At 42.6% G+C, this 20,050-nt stretch overlaps 1 long non-coding RNA gene and 1 pseudogene across 1 annotated transcript in view; both read left to right on the top strand.

Moving 5' to 3' along the window:
* The first annotated feature begins 921 nt into the window (after window positions 1-921).
* Window positions 922-20,050, top strand: part of LOC140638595 (uncharacterized) — a 34,474-nt gene continuing 15,345 nt past the window's right edge. The window contains exon 1 of the long non-coding RNA XR_012035612.1: window positions 922-1,224. This is a non-coding gene — a long non-coding RNA (uncharacterized lncRNA). The remainder of the gene's footprint in view (window positions 1,225-20,050) is intronic.
* LOC140637643 (U6 snRNA-associated Sm-like protein LSm3 pseudogene) lies at window positions 3,581-4,734 on the top strand (annotated as a pseudogene).

Genomic DNA, 20,050 nt, shown 5'->3' with positions numbered 1-20,050 from the left:
AATGTAAGCACTGCTCCACTCACTCACACAATCTCTCAGAACCTAACCCATATTACTGTTACCAAACCCCATGCTCTGCTGCCTTTTACTCAAAGGCCAGTACTCAAGAGATGAGTTTTGACTGGAAAGGAAGATGAGCTTTATTTATTCAGGAAGCCAGCCACCTGAGGAGAAGGTGGACTATTGTCCAAAGGTCAACTCTGGAATTTCTGCCTGGCCCAGGGAATTTTGAAGGGGTTTAAGGCAGTTAATCAGTAAAGGCAGTACAGTGGCCTGTTAACATTTCTTGATTACGTGCAGACTGGTGTCAGCTGTAGATGTTATCTCGGTGCTCAGATGTTGTGCAAGGGGGCTGGTCTGGTTTCTAAGTGCCTAGGGGTTGTGCAAGTGGGTCTAGTTTTTGTTTCCTGCCGTGTGGAAGTGCTTTGTCCTTTCAAGGAAAGAATGCACAATCTGTAGATGTACAAAGAAAGGTTAATCAATCACAAGGCTATTTGCTACAGTTTAAAGGCTACTAGGTTGACTGGAAGGACCAAATTGGGGCAGATGGGAAGTCAGAAAAAAGAAAGATAAAACTCACCAGGGACAAATACACTATAAAAGGATATTGAGGACACTGTCATAGGGGAAAATAATCTCCCAACCATGTGACCAACCTTGTTGAGGGGTATTTGAAATGGACTCTATACCCTGTCTCATGACCAGCATGCTTTGCATTTACGAAATTTAATTTTTCCTTAAAATTTGCTGGCTCTGCTCTTCTCCAAACCCCCATCTTAAACTTGCATCACAAGTTCCCCGGTAGACCTGAACAACTGTTTACTGCTCTGGAATTCACTGGGCCTCTGCATTCCACCCTAAGGGCCCCTCCCTGTTGTCACTATTGTCTGAACTGGAGACACTCTCCCCACCCTCCCCACACTTCTCCAGCCTAGAGCTTTTGTGTCCTCAGGAGCCTCTAAAGAACAGTGTGCCTTCCATCTCTGCTTTTCCTTAGCTTTTTTTTTTTTTTTTTTAATAACAATAAGCATTGTCATAAATTGATGGTAATTAAACATTCACTATCTCAACAAGTGTTTGTGAGTCAGGAGCTTAGGAGTAGATGAGCTGTGTGATTCTGGCATGGAATCTTCTCATGAGGTCAGACCAAAGTATAGTCATCTGAAGGTTTGAGTGGGGGCTGGAGAATCCACTTCCAAGATAACTCCCTCACTCACATGGCTGGTAAGTTGGGGCTGGCTGTTGGTAAAGGTCTTAGCTCTTTGCCACACAGACCTTCACCTAAGGCTCCTTGGGAATTCTTTGACTTTCAAAATCTTCAGAAAGCTTTCTCTATTTTGGGAGTACCAAAAGTATTCTTTCTTGTCCACCACCATTATTCCTGAAGCAGAACCCAATGCTGCTTCCTCTGGACTGCTTCCTACACTTTTTCAAGTGAACTTGGTTGTGTAGGATGGTTCCTTTCTCTTTTATCAGGGTAGGGCTAACACTGTTTGTAGATGCAGGTGTCTTCTTCCTTTTTCTTCCTGCATTCCTATCATTTCTGTCTTGACTATAAATATAAAACCTGTTTGTCAAGCTGACTCTATTCATCCTCAAATTTCTGATATTCTCCTTTCAAATTCTGACCATTTATCTCCAAAATACCAAAGTCTGAAGCCATTTTATTTCTTCATAGATGCTCTTTTTTAAAAAGTTGTATTTATTTATTCATGAGAGACAAGGAGAGAGGCAGAGATATAGACAGAGGGAGAAGCAGACTCCCCACAGGGAACTTGATGTGGGATTCGATCATCCCAGATCCTAGGATCACAACCTGAGCCAAAGGCAGCATTCAACTGCTGAGCCAGCCTGGAATCCCTCTTCATAGATGCTCTTAAGAAAACCTGGATTATAGAACAAATGGCTTTTTAAGTTCCTAAAAATCTCTTGGGTATGCAATAATTTTATTGAGTTGTCCTTCTACTTTACCTTAAGAAAACAACACATACCTTATAGAGTGAGATCCCCTTTCTTCCTTTTCTTCTTTCTTTTTCTTTAAAGATTTTTTTTATTTATTTGAGAGAGTACACAGTAGGAAGGAGGGACAGAGGGAGAGGGAGAAACAGACTCCCCACTGAGCAGAAAGCCCAATGTAGGACTCTATCCCAGAAATCTGGGATCATGACCTGAGCTGAAGGCAGAGGCTTAACTAACTGAGTTGCCCCTGCCACTTCTTCCTTTACTGTGCATAGATGTTTGAACCCAGTCTTGGGGCCCCTTACCCCATGGCCATTCTCTAGGCTTGGGAATGGCCAGCCCTGGGTGAGAAATACAATGAGAAAAATATGGTTATTGAATACCAGAGCATTTACCAACCCCAAATCTGCATGCTGGCTCCCATTGTTTTTTTTTAAATATTTTAATTAATTAATTAATTAATTAATTAGACAGAGAGAGAGAGAGCACGCACAAGCAAGGGTAGCAGCAGAGGGAGGGGGGAGAAGCAGGACCCTGGATCAAGACCTGAGCTGAGGGCAAACACCTAACTGACTGAGCCACCCAGATCCCCCTGCCCTTTTATTTTTCTTTAAAAGATTTTATTTCAAATCTTTTTTTTTTTTTTAAAGATTTTATTTATTTATTCATGAGAGAGAGGTAGAGACACAGGCAAAGTGAGAAGCAGGCTCCCTGTAAGAAGCCCGGTGTGGGACTCGATTCCGGATTCTGGGATCACTTCCTGAGCTGAAGGCAGATGTCCAACCTCTGAGCCACCCAGGAGTCCCTAAGAGATTTTATTTCAAAATAATCTCTGCACCCAACGTGAGGGTCAGACTTATAGCCCTGAAGTGGGGAGTCAAACGTTGTAGCGATTGAGCCAGCCAAGCGCCCCTCCCAGCCTGCTTTAAAGTGAATCTACCTTGGTCCTGTAAGTGAGTGAGATCTGGGCGCCTACCAATGTATGACTGAATTCCTTTTCAGTGCTGGATCTGTCATGGGGTGTGCCGCTGCCTGCTTGTACCAGCTCACAAGAGGAAATGGTTAAATCTTCAGGATTTTTGCAAGGCTGGCTGTTACAGCCTTTATTAAAAACTAAATTATATTAAATTAAAATTAAAAATTTTAAATATAAATAGAATAAATTTATATACAATTAAATTATATAAACTTATGATTAACTGAATTATATATATGTATTTTCAAAGATTTTATTCATTTATTTTAGAGAGAGAGAGAGTATGAGCAGGGAGGGGTAGAAGGGGAAGGAGAAAGAATCTGAAGGAGGCCCCAGGCTCAGCATGGAGCCCCATGTCTGATTTGGTCCCATGACCCATGTGATCATGACCTGAGCTGAAATCAAAAGCCAGATACGTAACTGACTGAGCCACCCAGTCACCCCTAACTGAATTATATTTCATTTATTTATTTTTTTAAAGATTTTATATATTTATTTTAGAGAGAGAGAGCACAGGAGCAGTTGGAGGGAGGAACAGAGGGAGAAGGAGAGAGAATACCACAAGCAGACTCTGCCCTAATTGCAGAGCAGACGTGGGGCTTGACCTCCCAACCGTGAGATCATGACCTGAGCTGAAATCAGGAGTTGGATGCTCAACCGATTGAGCCACCCAGGAACCCCTGAATTATATTTTAAAAGAAAATAAATAGGTTTGAAACATGGTGGACGACATGGACCAGCAACAAACTACCAACACTGTGGAAGAGTCCCTGGATCTCATCAGGCTCAGCCTGGATGAGCAAATTTATGTGAAAATGAGAAATGACAGAGAGCTTCGAGGCAGATTACATGCTTATGATCAGCATTTAAATATGGTATTGGGAGATGGGGAAGAAGCTGTGACTACTATAGAAATTGATGAGGAAACATGAAGAGATATATAAATCAACAAAATGGAATAATCCAATGCTTTTGGTCCCGGGAGATGGTATTATACTAGTTGCCAATCCATTAAGAGTTGGCTGAAACAAAGAATTTATCGTGTATGGAATATAGGAGATGTAGTATGATTGCCTCTTTAAATGTAGAAGACATTCAAAAGAGAACCCTGTGTAAATTTCAATATTAAGAAATGACCAAGGATTCTTCTGAAATGAGTTAATTTGCAGATAACTCAAAAATTCTGAAGCTAAAGGGCATTTTAATTTTTTTCCAATCCTTCCAATAAATGTGATCACAGAAAAAGGTAATAAATACTCAAAATTTACTGCTTCCAGGGATCTCTGGGTGGCTCAGCAGTTTAGTGCCTGCCTTCAGCCCTGGACGTGATCCTGGAGTCCTGGGATCGAGTCCCACATCAAGCTCCCCGCATGGAGCCTGCTTCTCCCTCTGCCTGTATCTCTGCCTCTCTCTGTCTGTGTCTCTCATGAATCAATAAGTAAAATCTTTAAAAGAAAAAAACAACTTACTGCTTCCAGATAACTTTACATTTTGCTATTATCATGCTCTCGAAGTATATAAATAACATTTCTATGTGTATATTTTATATACAACACACACAGTATATATTATTTGGCATATATTCACATAAATATTGTGGAAATATAAGATGGGGTACTATGGAGCATCTCTTGCAACTGCCAACTGTGAATTCAGTGACATTGTATTGATCACTTGAAATCAGCTGCAGTGGAGTAGTCATGCTATGGAAATCAGCCAACTCTTCAAATTAGAGGTTGTTTTATTGTTTTGTTTATTAAATGTCTAGACTTTAGAAGGTTATAGAGAAAATTTTAATAATGCAGATTAAACATAAAAGTGTATTGTTATGGGGGCGCCTGGGTGGCTCAGTGGTTGAGCGTCTGCTTCGGCTCAGGGCATGATCCTGGTCTCCCGGACCGAGTTCCACATCAGAGTCCCTGCAGGGAGCCTGCTTCTCCCTCTGCCTATGTCTCTGCCTCTCTGTGTCTCTCATGAATAAATAAATAAAATCTTTATTTTAAAAAAGTGTATTGTTATATTTGTAGCAGTTACACTGTGAATAACACAAAATATTGTGACATCATGATTGAATTGTAACCACAGGTTGGCCACAGATACAAGAGAAGTATTCCAAAAGAATGAAATGCACAGTAAAGAAAACAATCAATGGAGGGAAAAGGCAACTTACAAAATGGGAGAAAATACTTGCAAACCTTATATTTGATAAGGGGTTAATATTCCAAATATATAAGGAACTCCTAAAGCTCCAGAACAAAATCACTAATAACCTGATTTTAAAATGGGCTAAGACCTTGAACAGACATTTTTCCCAAGACATAAGAAATGGCCAGTAGGCATATGAAAAATTGTTCAACATCATTAATAATTAGGGAATGCAAATCAAAACCACAATGAGTTATCAGCTTACACCTATTACAAAAAAAATTGAAAGACATTGGTGAGGAGGTGGAAAAATTGTAACTTCTGTACAGTGTTGTTGGGAATGTAAAATGGTTCAGCTGCTATGGAAAACAGTATGGACGTATCTCAAAAAATTAAAAATAGAACCACCATATGATTCAGCGGTCCAATTTCTGGTATTTATCCCAAAGAAGTGAAATCAGGAGCTTGAAGAGATATTAGCACTTCCATGTTCACTGCAGCACTGTTCACAATAACCCAGATGTGGAAAAAGCCTGAATGCCCATCACTGGATGACTGGACAAAAAAAAAAAAAAAAAAGATGGTATATACATTCAACGGAGTATTATTCAGCCTTAAAAAGAAGGATATCCTACTATATGCAACAATGCAATATATAAATCCTGTTACACCCTGTTATGGGAACCTGGAAGATATTATGCGAAGTGAAATAAACTGGTCCAGGACTGCGTGATTCCACTTATATGAGACATCTACAACAGTCAAACTTCAAAGAAGCAAAGAATAGAATTGTGGTTGCCGGCAGCTGGAGAAAAGGGGAAATGGGGAATTCTTAATCAACAGGTATAAAATTTCACTTATGCAATATGAAAAATGTTCTAGAGGTCTGCCGTACAGCATTGTGCCTCTAGACAAAGATGTCATGTGGTACGCTTAACAATCCGTTAAGAGGGCAGATCTCATGTTGAATGTTTTTACCGCAACTGAATTTTATTTTATTTTATTTTATTTTTTTTCACAACCGAATTTTAAAAAGAAACCATTGGCTATGGGTCATTTTCAATGAAGATGTCTTATTATTATTTGCAAAGCATGTGATGCACATTCTTTAGACCAGTAAAATTTATAATAGACTTAGGTTTGTAATGCATGCATTCCCTCACTCCCTTTTCCCCTGACCCCTGACCTAAGCTGGTTGTTAAGCATTTAGCAGCATTGCTGAACCTGGCTGTCCAAACAGGATTTTGGCAAAAAGGGTGCTGCTGTGTGGTACCAGCTTAGTCTCTGCCAAGCTCAGATTCCTACCTCGTGAAGGCCCTGTCCTGCGGCAGGAACTGTGCTTCTTCCACCTGGGGCTTTGCCCAGAAGTGCAGTTTGGCTCTCACAGTGAGGCATCCTTCAAGGAGCTGGCCACCCACATCCCTGCCTCCTGCACACACTCGCTTCCCTCTGCCAAATCACCAGATGTGAGACGTGTCTCAGCACAGGAAAGAAACGGGTAAAGATGGCTAGGATCCTGAGCCCTTAAGTCTCAGCCTCCTGCTGTCCCTGTTCTGTCAAGGGAGCTGTGTCCAGACAAAACCATGGGTTTTTGTTTTGCTTTAAAGATTTTTATTTATTTATTCATGACAGACACAGAGAGAGAGAGAGAGAGAGAGAGAGAGAGAGAGAGAGGCAGAGACACAGGCAGAGGGAGAAGCAGGCTCCATGCGGGGAGCCTGATGTGGGACTCGATCCCGGGTCTCCAGGATCACACCTCGGGCTGAAGGCAGCGCTAAACCACCATGGCTGCCCTGTTTTTGTTCTTTCTCTAAGAAATGTTTCTTTGTGTGCGGCCTCCAGCCACCTCCTGTAGAACCACCTGGTACACATGTATGTTCCTGGACCCTACCTGGGCCTGCTGGGTTATAATCTCTGGGGACAGAGTCTGCAATTTTAAACTGCTCTACTTATTCATTCACCTCCTAGGGGTCTACTGTCTGCCAGGCACTGTTCTAGGCTCTGGATATGCCAGGGAACAAAACAGGCAAAAATCCCTGTTTGCATGGATGTTATAGCTAACAGGGAAACACGAGATTAGACACGATAGTTAAGTAAAATATATAGCACACTCGATAGTCAGAAGTGTTAGGGAGAAAAATCAAGCCAGGAAAGAGGGTAGGAAGTATGAAGGTGAAGTTTGAGTAAAGACCTGAAGAGAAATCTCACGAATATCTGGGGGGAAAAGTGCACCAGGCAGAGGGAACAGAAGATACAACAGCTCTGAGGAAGCACTTGGCTTGGAGTGACTCAGGAAGAGGAGGAGGCCAACGTGGCTGGAGATTCTCCAGAGAAGTCTTCTGCAGGGTAAAATGGAGAACTCCCGCTGTGAGCAAATGCCATTAACTTTTTCATGTAAAGTCTGCCAGGCTTGGCACACTGACACTTCCAGAATCTTCCTCCAGTTCATTTGTTTCTTTCTTTCACCAAGCTTTTATTGAGTCCCTAGGAGGTGCCTATGAGGTTACGAGGCTGAAATTCCTTCACTTGTAACTATTTTCCTGTTTTTTGTTTTTTTTTTTTGCCTGCAATTAAACTCTGTGCCCTCAACTGGACTTCATTCTTCAGCTCCTTGAGCCTCACACCATCCTCAAAACTCCCTTTTGTTACCCTTTGTTCTCTGCTCTCGGCCACAGGGGAATAGTAGTTCCCTAACCTGGGCCCAGCTCCCAGAACCTCTGTCCCAGTGAAAGGTGTGGATCCCTCATTGGCCTGCAAGGCATGCTGGGAGATCAAGTTTAGTCTTGGCTGTACTGAGTTCAAGTAGGAGGATGTTCGCAGGAGGTCACTGGGTTGATAGGGGTAGGGGCCAGAAGGGAGGCAGGAATGGAAATACTGATTGAAGTCACTGGTGAACATTTGTTAAAATGCTTTACATAGCTGATGATTCTCAACCCTGACTGCACATTAAAAGCACCTGGAGGGCTTTTAGGGGCACCAGACTGGCTCAGTGGCTAGAGCATGGGACTCTTGAACTCAGGGTTGTGAGTTTGAGCCCCACATTGCACGCAGAGATTACTTAAAGAAATAAACTTCAAGAAAAAAAAAGCACCTGGAGGGTTTTTAAAAAATACAGATACAAGGATCCTACTCCAGGCCAATTAATATTGAATCTCTGGGGGTGAAGCCCAGGCATTTGTATATTTTAAAAGCTCCTGAGTGATGACATTGTGCAGCCAGGGTTGAGAACCACTGTGATAAGTAACGAGGTAGATCGGGGATTCTCAGCCTTGGCTGCACGTCAGAGCAACGTAGGGGGTTTCAGAAAAAGTATTGCTGCCTGGAGCCACCTGTAGAGAGAGACTTGGTCTGGGTACAGCTGGGGAGTTATTTATTTTTATTTATTTATTTTTCCCCAAAGGATTTTATTTATTTGTTTGACAGAGGGAGAGCACAAGCAGGGGGAGTGGCAGGCAGAGGGAGCAGGAGAAGCAGGATCCCCACTGAGCAGGGAGCCCACTGAGGGACTCAATCCCAGGACCCTGGGATCATGACCTGAGCTGAAGGCAGAGACTTAACCGGCTGAGCCACCCAGGCACCTTGGGCCCAGGGATTTAAAAAAGCTCTTCAGGTGACGTAGGCAAGGTTGAGAACCACTGAGCTAGGTGTTGCACACCTTGGGGCAGAGGATTACAAAGATGAGCCAGAAATCTTGCTCACTTCAAGAATCTCACTGTGTCAGAGAAGACACCGCAAACCAAAAGTTTGCGACTGTACCGGAAAATTCCAGTTGACATCCGGTTGCTCCACAACCTTGCCAACACTCACTATTGTCTATATTTTAAATCTTTTTTTTTTTTTTTTTTTTTTTTTTTTAATGAGAGAGAGAAAAAAAAGCGTGAGCAAGGAGGGCAGAGGGAAAAGGAGAGAGAATCCCAAGCAGGCTCCACACTCTGAGCGTAGCCCCACATGGAACCCGATTCACCACCCCAGGATCATGACCTGAGCCGAAATCAAGAGTCTGACATTTAACCTGCTGAGGCACCCAGGCACCCCTATGTTTTAAATTTTAGGTCTTAGGGATCCCTGGGTGGCGCAGCGGTTTGGCGCCTGCCTTTGGCCCAGGGCGCGATCCTGGAGACCCAGGATCGAATCCCATATCAGGCTCCCGGTGCATGGAGCCTGCTTCTCCCTCTGCCTATGTCTCTGCCTCTCTCTCTCTCTCTCTCTCTGTATGACTATCATTAATAAAATAAAAAAAGTTAAAAAAAAAATAAATAAATTTTAGGTCTTCCAATCGATATACAGTAGCATCTCACTTGCATAAATCATAAATTGGATCATACTTCTTCCCTGCTCCACTGTCTGCATTTCTCTGCTGCTTTTGGACAAAGCTCAGAGCTGCCACCATGACTTGGAAAAGTTACTTTCTGAGTCCCTGTTCACCTCTGAGACTCAGAGGTAGTCCATGCTCTAGCCACACTGAACTACTTCTAGCAACTTCAATGCACTATGTTTTCCTCACTTTGGCATTTCTCTGTGTGCTAGTATCTTTACCTAGAACATTCCTCTCCCTTCTTTCATTGGATCAGTCTCTGTTTTCTTGTCCTTAACTAAGAGGCCAATTACTCCAGATGCCACTGACCACCTCTTCCCACTGCTAGACTCGGTCCTAACTTCCCTGGAATACTCCATTCCCCCCTCTCCTTCTACCCAGTCTCCTCACCTCCAGCCTGATGCATCTCCTTCTAGCCGTTTCCAAACAGGGGTAGATTTCAATGTCCCCTTCCATACTTGGCAGCTCTCGTCACCAAGAAACAGAGTTCTGTGCTTCCTCGTATACTCATCCATATAAGGAAAATATTATTCTGTCCATTCTACAGACAAGGAAACTGAGCCCAAGATCACGTGGCTTGTAAGTGACTCGAGTTCTGCCTCTACCCCCCCAAGCTCCTTGCACTAGGCTGTGGGAATCTGGCTGCCATGGATTTGCCCATCTTTAGCTTTGCTTGCCCTGGACTCTTTTCTGACTGAGACCATTGCTTCCTTTCTGAGACCAACTACTCCTGCTCCCATTCCAACAATATGGTTTTAATGGGGATTGCCAGTCGCAACACGGCCTGCCCTTTGGCTTCAGGGCATCAGATCTGAGAAAATCCGAGCCTTCCTTGCAATTTTCTGAATTAAAACTACAAGATGTTGGGCGAAGATGACGAGGCATGGGCTTGGCCACTACAAATTGCCATGTTTTCAGATTCATGGAGAAAACAGGTCTGGAAAAAAGAAAGTACCACCCAATTGGTTGTGTGTGTGTTGGGGATATGGGGGGGGGGGGTGGCAGTGAGGGTGGGGATGGGTAGGCAGTCATGTGCTCAATAGGAGCAGGGGGTAGGTGAGGCCCCACTTTTATTCTCCTTGAAGGCAGCTGCATCCCTAATCTTCACAAGGTTTAGTTACTTTGGTCAATAAATTCCCCACTTTGCCTCAGTTAGCTGAAACTAGGTCACTTGCAACAATTTAAAGAACCCTCATAATATACAAGCCTTGGAGGAATTAATCAAAGGGGGGAGGATTAAGGGCAGTAGGTAAAACTGGCCCCTTTGAGCGGCTGTAGGAGGGTGGGGGCTGGACAGAGGGAGGGTCTGTTGGTGACAGAGGTGAGAACATGGTCTATGCCCCTGGCTCCTTCTGTAAAGTGAAAGTCCTCAGCCCCCAATTCAACTTGACTGCAAAGGCATTTAGGGCTTAGGGGAGAAATGAAAATGTATTATTCTACATCAGAGGAAAAAAAGTGTCTAACAGGTTGTGAATAATTCAGATTTAATTACTAGGAAAATGCCTTCCTTTTCTTTTTTCTTTTTATTCCATCCCTTGCCTGATGCTTAGGCAGCAGGTTTGGGAGATATTTTGTTCTAGAAATTCCACTTGAGAAATAGTTAGCCAAATCCTCAGCTTTTCTTCTTGCTGGGTGTGAAAACAGGGGTGTTTGGGATGTGGGCAGGAAGGAGCAGGGGGCTATGCCCAGCTCTTCCTACTGGATGCTGCCAGACTTGGTGCCCACTTTGGGGGTCTTCCTCTAATGCCTGGTACTGCTGAGCTTGTGGGTTATAGATTAGAATGTACAGGTGTGAGATGCTCCCAACCATGCAGATGGGTGCCATTACAATTTTGTGGTATTACGTCTCAGACAGGGCCTTACCACTGCTCGGCAATCCTATTATATGCCTGCCACTGATTTCAAACCTCATTACTCACTTCAAGCCTTCAATAATCACTATCCCATTCCCATCCTCCCCTCCTCTCCAGAAGATGAATTTTTTTAAATAACAGCTTTATTGAGATATAATTCACATGCCATAAAAATTCAACCCTTCAGATTGTATCATTCAATGATTTTTTATTATATTCATGAAGTTGGACAATCATTACCACTCTCTAGTTTTAGAACATTTATATCACTCCAAAAAGAAGGCCCATACCCATTAGCAAGTACTCCTCATTCCCCACCCCCTCCACCCCCCGCCCCTCCAGTCCCTGGCAACCACAAATCTAATTTTTCTATCTATTAGTTCGATGGGATTTGTCTATCCTGGATGTTTCATATAAATGGAATCACACAGTATGTGGTCTTTGTGACCAGCTTCTTTCACTAGAATGATGTTTCTCCACTGATCCATGTCATAGCATGTGTCAGTACAAGAAGTGGAACTGTCTCTATTTGTAGATAACATGATCTCATATATAGAAAATTCCTAGAAACATGCAAAACACTATTAGAACTAATGAACAAATAAAGCAACATTGCAGAATGTAAGAGTAATATATAAAAACAATTATAAAGGGGATCCCTGGGTGGCTCAGCAGTTTCACGCCTGCCTTTGGCCCAGGGCGTGATCCTGGAGTCCGGGATCGAGTCCTGCATCGGGCTCCTGGCATGGAGCCTGCTTCTCCCTCTGCCTGTATCTCTGCCTCTCTCTGACTTCATTCTTTTGCATGTGGCTATCCAGTTGTTGCAGCACCATTTGTTGAAAGACTATTCTTTCTGTAGTGCCTGGCTGGCTCAGTTGGTGGAGTATATGATTCTGGATCTTGGGATTGTCAGTTTGGGCCCCCACTGGGTGTAGAGATGACTTAAAAATAAAACAAGAAAGACTATTCTTTCTTAATTGAGTTGTCCTGATGTCCTTGTCAAAAATCAATTGACTGTAAATGTAAGGGCTTATCATTAGCCCTTTTGAATTCTATTTCATTGATCTATATGTTTACCTCCTTGCTCGTACCACATTGCCTTCATAGTGTAACTTTGAAGTGTGTTTGGAAATCAGGAGGTATGAGTCTTCTAACTTTGTTCTTTTTCGAGATTGTTCTGGCTATTCTGAGTTCCTTGATTCTCTGTATGATTTTTAGGGTTAGCCTGTCAATTTTCGCAAAATCTTGGATTTTGATAGGGATTGTGCTGAATCTGTAAATCAGTTTGGGGATTATTGTCATCTTAACAATATTAAGTCTTCTGATTCATGAATATGGGCTATCTTTTTGTTTCTCTAGGTCTTCCTTAATTCTTTCAACAATGTTCTTCAGTAATCAGTGTACAAATCTTGCACTTCTCTCATTGAACTTATTCCGACTATTTAATTCTTTTTGATGCTCTCTCTCTTTTTTAGATTTTATTTATTTATTCATGAAAGAGAGAGAGGCAGAGACATAGGCAGAGGGAGAAGCAGACTTCCTGCGGCACTTGATTCCAGGACCCCAGGATCACAATCTGAGCTAAAGGCAGATGCTTAGCCATTGAGCTACCCATGTACCCCTCTTTTTGATGCTCTTATAAGTGTAATGGTTTTCATAATTTCATTTTTGGATTGTTCATTGCTACTGTATAGAAATATAACAGGTTTTTTATAATTGTTTTTTTTAAGATTTATTTTTATTTATTTATGATAGACAGAGAGAGAGAGACAGAGAGAGAAAGAGGCAGAGATACAGGCAGAGGGAGAAGCAGGCTCCATGCCAGGAGCCCGACGCGGGACTCGATTCCGGACTCCAGGATCACGCCCTGGGCCAAAGGCAGGCGCGAAACTGCTGAGCCACACAGGAATCCCCTTTATAATTGTTTTTATATATTACTCTTACATTCTGCAATGTTGCTTTATTTGTTCATTAGTTCTAATAGTGTTTTGCATATTTCTAGGACTTTTCTATTCTATATATGAGATCATGTTATCTACAAATAGAGACAGTTCCACTTCTTGCTTTCCAGTCCAGCTTTCTTTTGTTTCTTTTTCTTGTCTAATTGCCCTAGCAGAAAAGTTTTAAAATGGTTTAACATAGTTGTTTTGGGGCATATCATGAGCTTTGGAATCAGTCATATCTGGTTACAATTTCCACTCCACTCATGTACTGTGTGATTTTAAGTTGGAATCTTGACTTCTTTGAACTTTGATATTTCACCCAACTCTTAGGGCTTTTTAAAAAATGTGTTTTTAAAGTATAAATTATATAGAAAAAATTTAGAGGTGTTTAGTGTTCAATTTGGTGAGTTATGACTACTGCATACATTTGAGTAACAATCATCTCAAAACATGGTATGAAGCATTTCTGTCATCCCAGAAAGTTCACTTGTATCATTTTCTACTCAGTTTATTTCTTCTATCACCAAAGATTGTTTTAGTCTGTTCTTATATTCAAAGAAGTACAATTATACAGGGATGCCTGGGTGGCTCAGTGGTTGAGTAGATACATTTGGGTCAGGGCATGATCCTAGGGTCCTGGGATTGAGTCCCACAACAGGCTCCCTGTGGGGAGCCTGCTTCTCCCTCTGCCTATGTGTCTGTTTCTCAATCTGTATCTCTCGTGAATAAGTAAATAAAATTAAAAAAATAATTATACAGTATGTTCTCATTTGTAACTACCTTCTTCTATTCAATACACTGTTTTAAGGTGTGTCCATGTTGTTATGGGCATAAGTGGTTTATTTCTTTGCATTGTTGTGCAGTGTTCCATTGTGTGGACATACAACAATTTGTTATCCATTGATGGATCTATATCCTTCACTTAATGGACATTTTGAACAGTTTCTAGTTTGTAATTATTATGAATAAGGTTGCTATAAACATTTGTTTGCAAATCTTTTGGTAGTCACGTTTTTTATATATCATGTGTAAATACCTAGGCTTGGAATCTCTAGGCCACATAGTTGATATATATTTAATTTTATAAGAAACTTCCAAATAGTTCAAAATGGTCACACTACTCTACATTCTTTTTTGTTTGTTTTCTTTATTCTGCTCTGCCTTCTCACAGCAATGTATGAGAGTGCTAGTTACTCCATATCCTTGTTGACCTCTGGAGTTATCAGTCTTTTTTATTTCAGTCATTCTAATAGGTTTGAAATGACATTTTATTGAGATCTTAATTGGCATTACCGTGATGGCTAATAATGATGAACACAATTCTATGTGCTTATGGGTCACTGGTGTATCGTCTCTTGTGAATTTTGTCCATAGCTTTTACTCATTAAAAAATTGAGTTGTTTGTTTTTTATTGTTAATTCGTAGGAGTTCTTTATATGTTTTAGATACTATTCCTTTGACAAATTCACTGTATTTTATCCTAATCTCTGTGTGTAGGGTTGTTTTGAGATCCAAATGAGAAATAATGTATTAAGGACAGTGCTTGGGATCCCTGGGTGGCGCAGCGGTTTGGCGCCTGCCTTTGGCCCAGGGCGCGATCCTGGAGACCTGGGATCGAATCCCATGTCAGGCTCCTGGTGCATGGAGCCTGCTTCTCCCTCTGCCTATGTCTCTGCCTCTCTCTCTCTCTCTCTCTCTGTGACTATCATAAATAAATAAAACTTAAAAAAAATAGAAAAAAAAAGGACAGTGCTTGACACTCAGTAATTATTCAAAATAGAGAGGCAGAGGTTAACAGGGCATGATGTCTCTCAATTCTCTGCCCATCCCCACTGAAACTAAGCTGCATCTCCACCCATGCTTAGAATTTCCCCCCTGCTATAGAGGAAGAGAAGATTTTCTCAATCTAATCCACTTTAGCAGACATCATGCTGTATGAATTATGCCCTCTCATATCCTTAGCTTCTGTATCTTCTATTCATATATATTTATTATCTAAAGTCTCTTCCATTAAAAATAAAAACAGGCAGGAGACAGACAAGGGACAGTGACTTTAAGTGAACTTCTTGTCTTTCTGGAAGTTTTAGGATTTTCTCTTTATTCTTGATGGTTCCACCATAGTGTATTTGAGTGTGGAACTTTTTCAGTTCATCTTACTTATGAGTACTCTCATCTGGTAAGCATCTCATTGTTACTACCAGGGCTTATATACTCATTTTATCTCCCCAGTTAATCACCATGACAAGTACTCCTGGGCCCACCCTTCCATCTTCTATCCAGATGCAGCTTGGAACCCTCTCCCCACATTCATACCTTCTCTGGAGATTCTTTTGCAGGTTTTGGTGGTGGTTTCATCCCACTTTATCATGGTGCTGTCTGCTTCCCTGCTTTCAACTTTTACTTGACATTTCTGACCATCTGATGACACTTTCTGGTTTTCCCATGCTGTTATAGATTTCTTTCATGGACTTTGAGGGTAAACCAGATATGGGTGCTTATACTTAGTTTGTCACATGAGTTCCCTTCTCTACTTAGGTGTTGAGTACAGAGCATGGAATTAGTTCATCGTAGGTATTCACCAAGTTATTCTCAGATTGAATCAACATGGGTGGTAGAGAAACGTCCAGACACCATAAAGCCCATTAGGCTCTCAGTCCTGATTCTCCTAATATAATGTTCGGGAGATATGCTATAGAAATAGACTAGTGAAGGGACTCTGAACATTACTTTATCTCTCTAGGTCTCACTTTCCTTATTCCTAAAATGGGGCTGGTAATAATTCCTGCCTGGTGGGATTGCCATGAGGATAAATAAATGCAACAATGCACAGAAAGAGCTTAGAATGTGGTATATTAATCAGTAAGGATTAAATTTGTTTTAAATTAACAATATATTTCAAATTCAAAACTATTTAAGTCACATGATCTGTGTTACTCATAGCCAATCTAATCTTACAACAGCCCTCCAGCCCCCAAGCCTCTTTCCTCATTCACCTGCACCTTCCTCCACCTTACACCCCACCGCACCCCTCAGCATCTATATGCTGTCTCTCCCTGCCAAGCAACCTAGAAGCTTGCCACATTGTCTTCCCTTTAATGGGCCTTAATAAAAACCCTTAACCAAGCCTGTCATCACTGTCAGCAGGAGGTGAGTAAGCAATTAGCATTCCTTACTTAATGGGCCAGTATTTCTCTTGGGGTGCCAGTGCCAATTAGGAGATGGAAATAAAGTTTTAATCTTGTTTCCTGATGGACATAGTACAATATGTGGTAAAACTGCTTTTCTTCAGTGCACTGCACAGGTGAATTTGAGAACACCTTTACCTGGGGTGGCACTAGAACAGTGACATAGAGACCATCATCTTACAGATCAGGCTTTAGAAGTACAAATGCTTCTTGTGCTCTAGCAGTGGCCATACGGATCTATCTGGGCTAGGCTAGAAGGCATGAAGCCATGAATCTAGAGCAACTGATTGATAAAAAGGAACATAGAGGATGCATTTCTGGGAATTAAGAAAGCATCATGTACCAAGACATGCCTGGGAGAATGTAGAGGACGTATTTCTGGTTGGATAAGAGAAAGCTCTCGTTCATTTGGCAACTGTATTGAACACCTACTGTGTGCTGGGGTTATTATACCAGGAAATAAAATAGACCCAAATCTCTTCCCTCCTGTTGCTTACATTCTAGTGTAAGGGTAGTGGGGGACCAAGAGGCCAAAGGAAAAAGAAAGTTTGGGCGATGGTAGTAAACATGTTTCATAAATAGTGATGAGCATGAGTAACTTTGCAAGGTAGATCTCCAAGGACAAATGAAAGACCTTGGGTCCTTGATCCTGGCTGGCAAGAGTTGTGGAGAAACGCTTAGAGCTCAAGGAGCTTTGTGGGGAGAGGCTGGGGAGGGCTGACAGAGACCAAGGGGGCCTCTGACCTAGTCTGGTGTCTGGGAGTAGGTTCTTGAGGGAGACATGGTAAAGAGTTGGTGGGATGTGGTGATGTGAACTCACAAGCAAGTTTGTCTTTCTTGCTGGGTGCTGGCGGCTAGAGGAATCCAGGGTTTGGGGACTGAGGATGACATAGAATAATGTACTGGTTATGGGCATGTGCCTTGAGATCAAGCAGACCTGGGTTTGAGTTGGGGTCTGCTACCTGCTGTGCGTGTGACCTTGGAAAGTTTTGTACCTTTTCTGCAGACGAAAACTTCAGTTTCCTCACCTTTAAAATAGGAATAATGTTGTTGGTTGGTTGGTTGTATATATTCCATACATATACATTCCATACATATATATATGCCCGACATTATTATCCTGTTTGTAAAATTGCCTCATTTCTATATGGGCTGATTCATGGCCAGCTCTGGAGGATGCCTGGGTGGAAACATATCTCTTTCTCCTTGGACCCATCATGGCCATCATCCCAGGGGGTGAGCTGCCCAGACGTCCAGGGTTACTCAGGGTCCACGCCAGCTGGGCAAGGGGCTCCTGGCTGCCTCTGTGTCCTTGCACTTAGAGGCCTCTTTTCACTTTGTTTTTAAATATTTCCCGAAGCTCTAATTGCTACACTTCCTCAAATGTTTTTAATACAGGCAATCAGTGAGCACTGCAATTAGGAGAGCCTAATTGCCATCGGCATTCTTTCTCTTCTCTCAGAAACCACCATTGGAACAGTCACAAATAAACCTTAATGAAGACCAAAGATCTTTCTCCAGTCGAAAGCCGTTTGTAATCATGATCTGTTATTGTCAAAGCCAGCAGGCGGAGGGGACCTTGGAAGGGCTGTTACATATTCAGCAGCAGGAGGAGCAGAGAGAGGTGTGGCTGGGGTCTGGAAGAACGTGAGCAAGCACAGGGCTGGGGTCTGTGGTCCATGCAGGTGCCCCAGAGGGCTTGCATTCAATCTCTGTATTGTTGCGCTTTAATTTATTTACTTGGCTGATAAAGCCTCTTGAGTCACTTTTTTTTTTTTTTGAGTCACTGTTTTAAGAAATTCTCAAGATGCAGCATGTGAATGGGAAAGTGTACGCATCTTAAGATTTGATGAGCTTTTAAGTATATATATAGACCCCATGTAACCACCACTCAGATCAAGATTTAGAACATTTCCGACATCCTTGGGAGGCTCCCTTCTGCCTTTCTATGGAGTGTCTGGCAGGGTGGAATCAGAAAACCAGCCCCGCAATGAGAGCTGGATTATCAGAAATGATAAGAATTTGACCTTACCCAACTATCGGATGATCTGGGGGGAAATAAAAGTCCAAAAGAAGGTGTAGGGAAATCCAAGAAAAGGTGCTCGTTTGAAGCATGGACACAGGTGAACGAGTCAGAGCTTGTAGAGAAGCCTGGAAGTCGGTCCTGTCCGGCTGTAGTTGTGAGACCATAGAGGGGCTGGTATAGAAACACATGGAAGGCTGTAGGCGCATTGGAGCTGCTGCCTCTGTGAATTTACACTGAAGCATCCGATGATGGATCAGGTCCCTGTGGGTCAGCAAGGCTGGAGTTCAAGAAGGACTAGATGTGGCATGGAGAGAGCAGAGGGATGAGCTGGGACCCAGCAGCACTCTTGTATCTGTCTCACCGCCTGGAACCTTCGACACTACTGCTTCACTGCTGCCTCCCACACCCCAACAGCCTCACTGTGGCAGCTCTAACTTGGAACCACACAGCGAAGGTGATTCTGGGAAGCATGGCCCTCACAGTCTAAATAGGCTGATGATAGAATAATCCAACACAGTGGAAAAATGTCCGTGCCCACTAGATGTGGCTCATGGGGTTGTGCCCTCCAGCCGCAAGATGTAGGGCCCTTAAGACGGTGTGTGTTCCAACTGCACAACACCTAAATTAGCACCTTTTCCAGAGTTGGCATGGGGAGGAGGTCTCTTCACTGATTTGAGAAACAAAGGCAGAAGAAAAATTACTAAATTTCCTTATGACTTGCAGCCCATTGACAAGTCCTAGAGGCAAGCAGAATGACCTTCCTCTTGGGACTCAACTGCCTGGATGTTGACACTTTGCTAAGGACAAAAGGCAATCTTCGCCTGACCCCCCCAAGACCCTGTAAGTCTATTTTTACATATAAAAATTCCTTTGGAAACTTCCTTTAACAGTACCTTCCCCCGCCCCCCAAGATATACATTGGCCATCATCCCCCAAGTATATGACCCACCGACATACATCTGAAGGGTCTCACTGAGTAAGGGGCAGGTGGGGATAGTAGAGGGCCACATGATCAGGCTCACAGAAATCCCAGAAATGCTGAGGTGTAAGGAAATCAGAGATAAAGGAACACACCAGACCACCCTGCCCGGGCATCAGAGGTGGGATCTTCCTATGGCAGTCATCTTGTGACCAACAAAGAATAACCAGACCCCACAGAAGAAATAAGCCACTAAGGATATTATCACCAGTCCTTACTCAAACCAAGACATCACAAGAATGGTAAGGCCACAATCCCCGGTCAGTTCTAAATAAAGGATTGTTGGTGGAGGTCCGCGTTGGCAACCCTGTCTGGACCCCTCTTACTCCTGAGAGCTTTTTCTGTATCCTTGCTTAATAAAACTCTATCGCTTTACTCCTTTTTGTCCGCGAGATTCATTCTTCGACTCAATAAGACAAGATAAGCTCTCCTGCTTCAGCTGGATATCATTCCTGTGTCCATCTCTTTCCAAGCTAACGGAACTGGGTCGGATTCTCAGATGGTGGCCAAGGTCACTGTGCTTTAGTATGGAGTTCATGGGGGGCGGGGGTTGTGGTTCTCGACTCTGGTCACACAATGGAATCATCTGGGGAGCTTTACAAAATGCTGATGCCTGAGATTTTGATAAGATTGCTTTGTGGTGCAGCCTGGGCATTGGGGATTTTTAAG

This window comes from Canis lupus, chromosome 8 (assembly GCF_048164855.1).
Source record: "Canis lupus baileyi chromosome 8, mCanLup2.hap1, whole genome shotgun sequence".
In the NCBI taxonomy this organism is placed as follows: Eukaryota; Metazoa; Chordata; class Mammalia; order Carnivora; family Canidae; genus Canis; species Canis lupus.
This window is presented reverse-complemented; position numbering and strand designations above follow the sequence as displayed.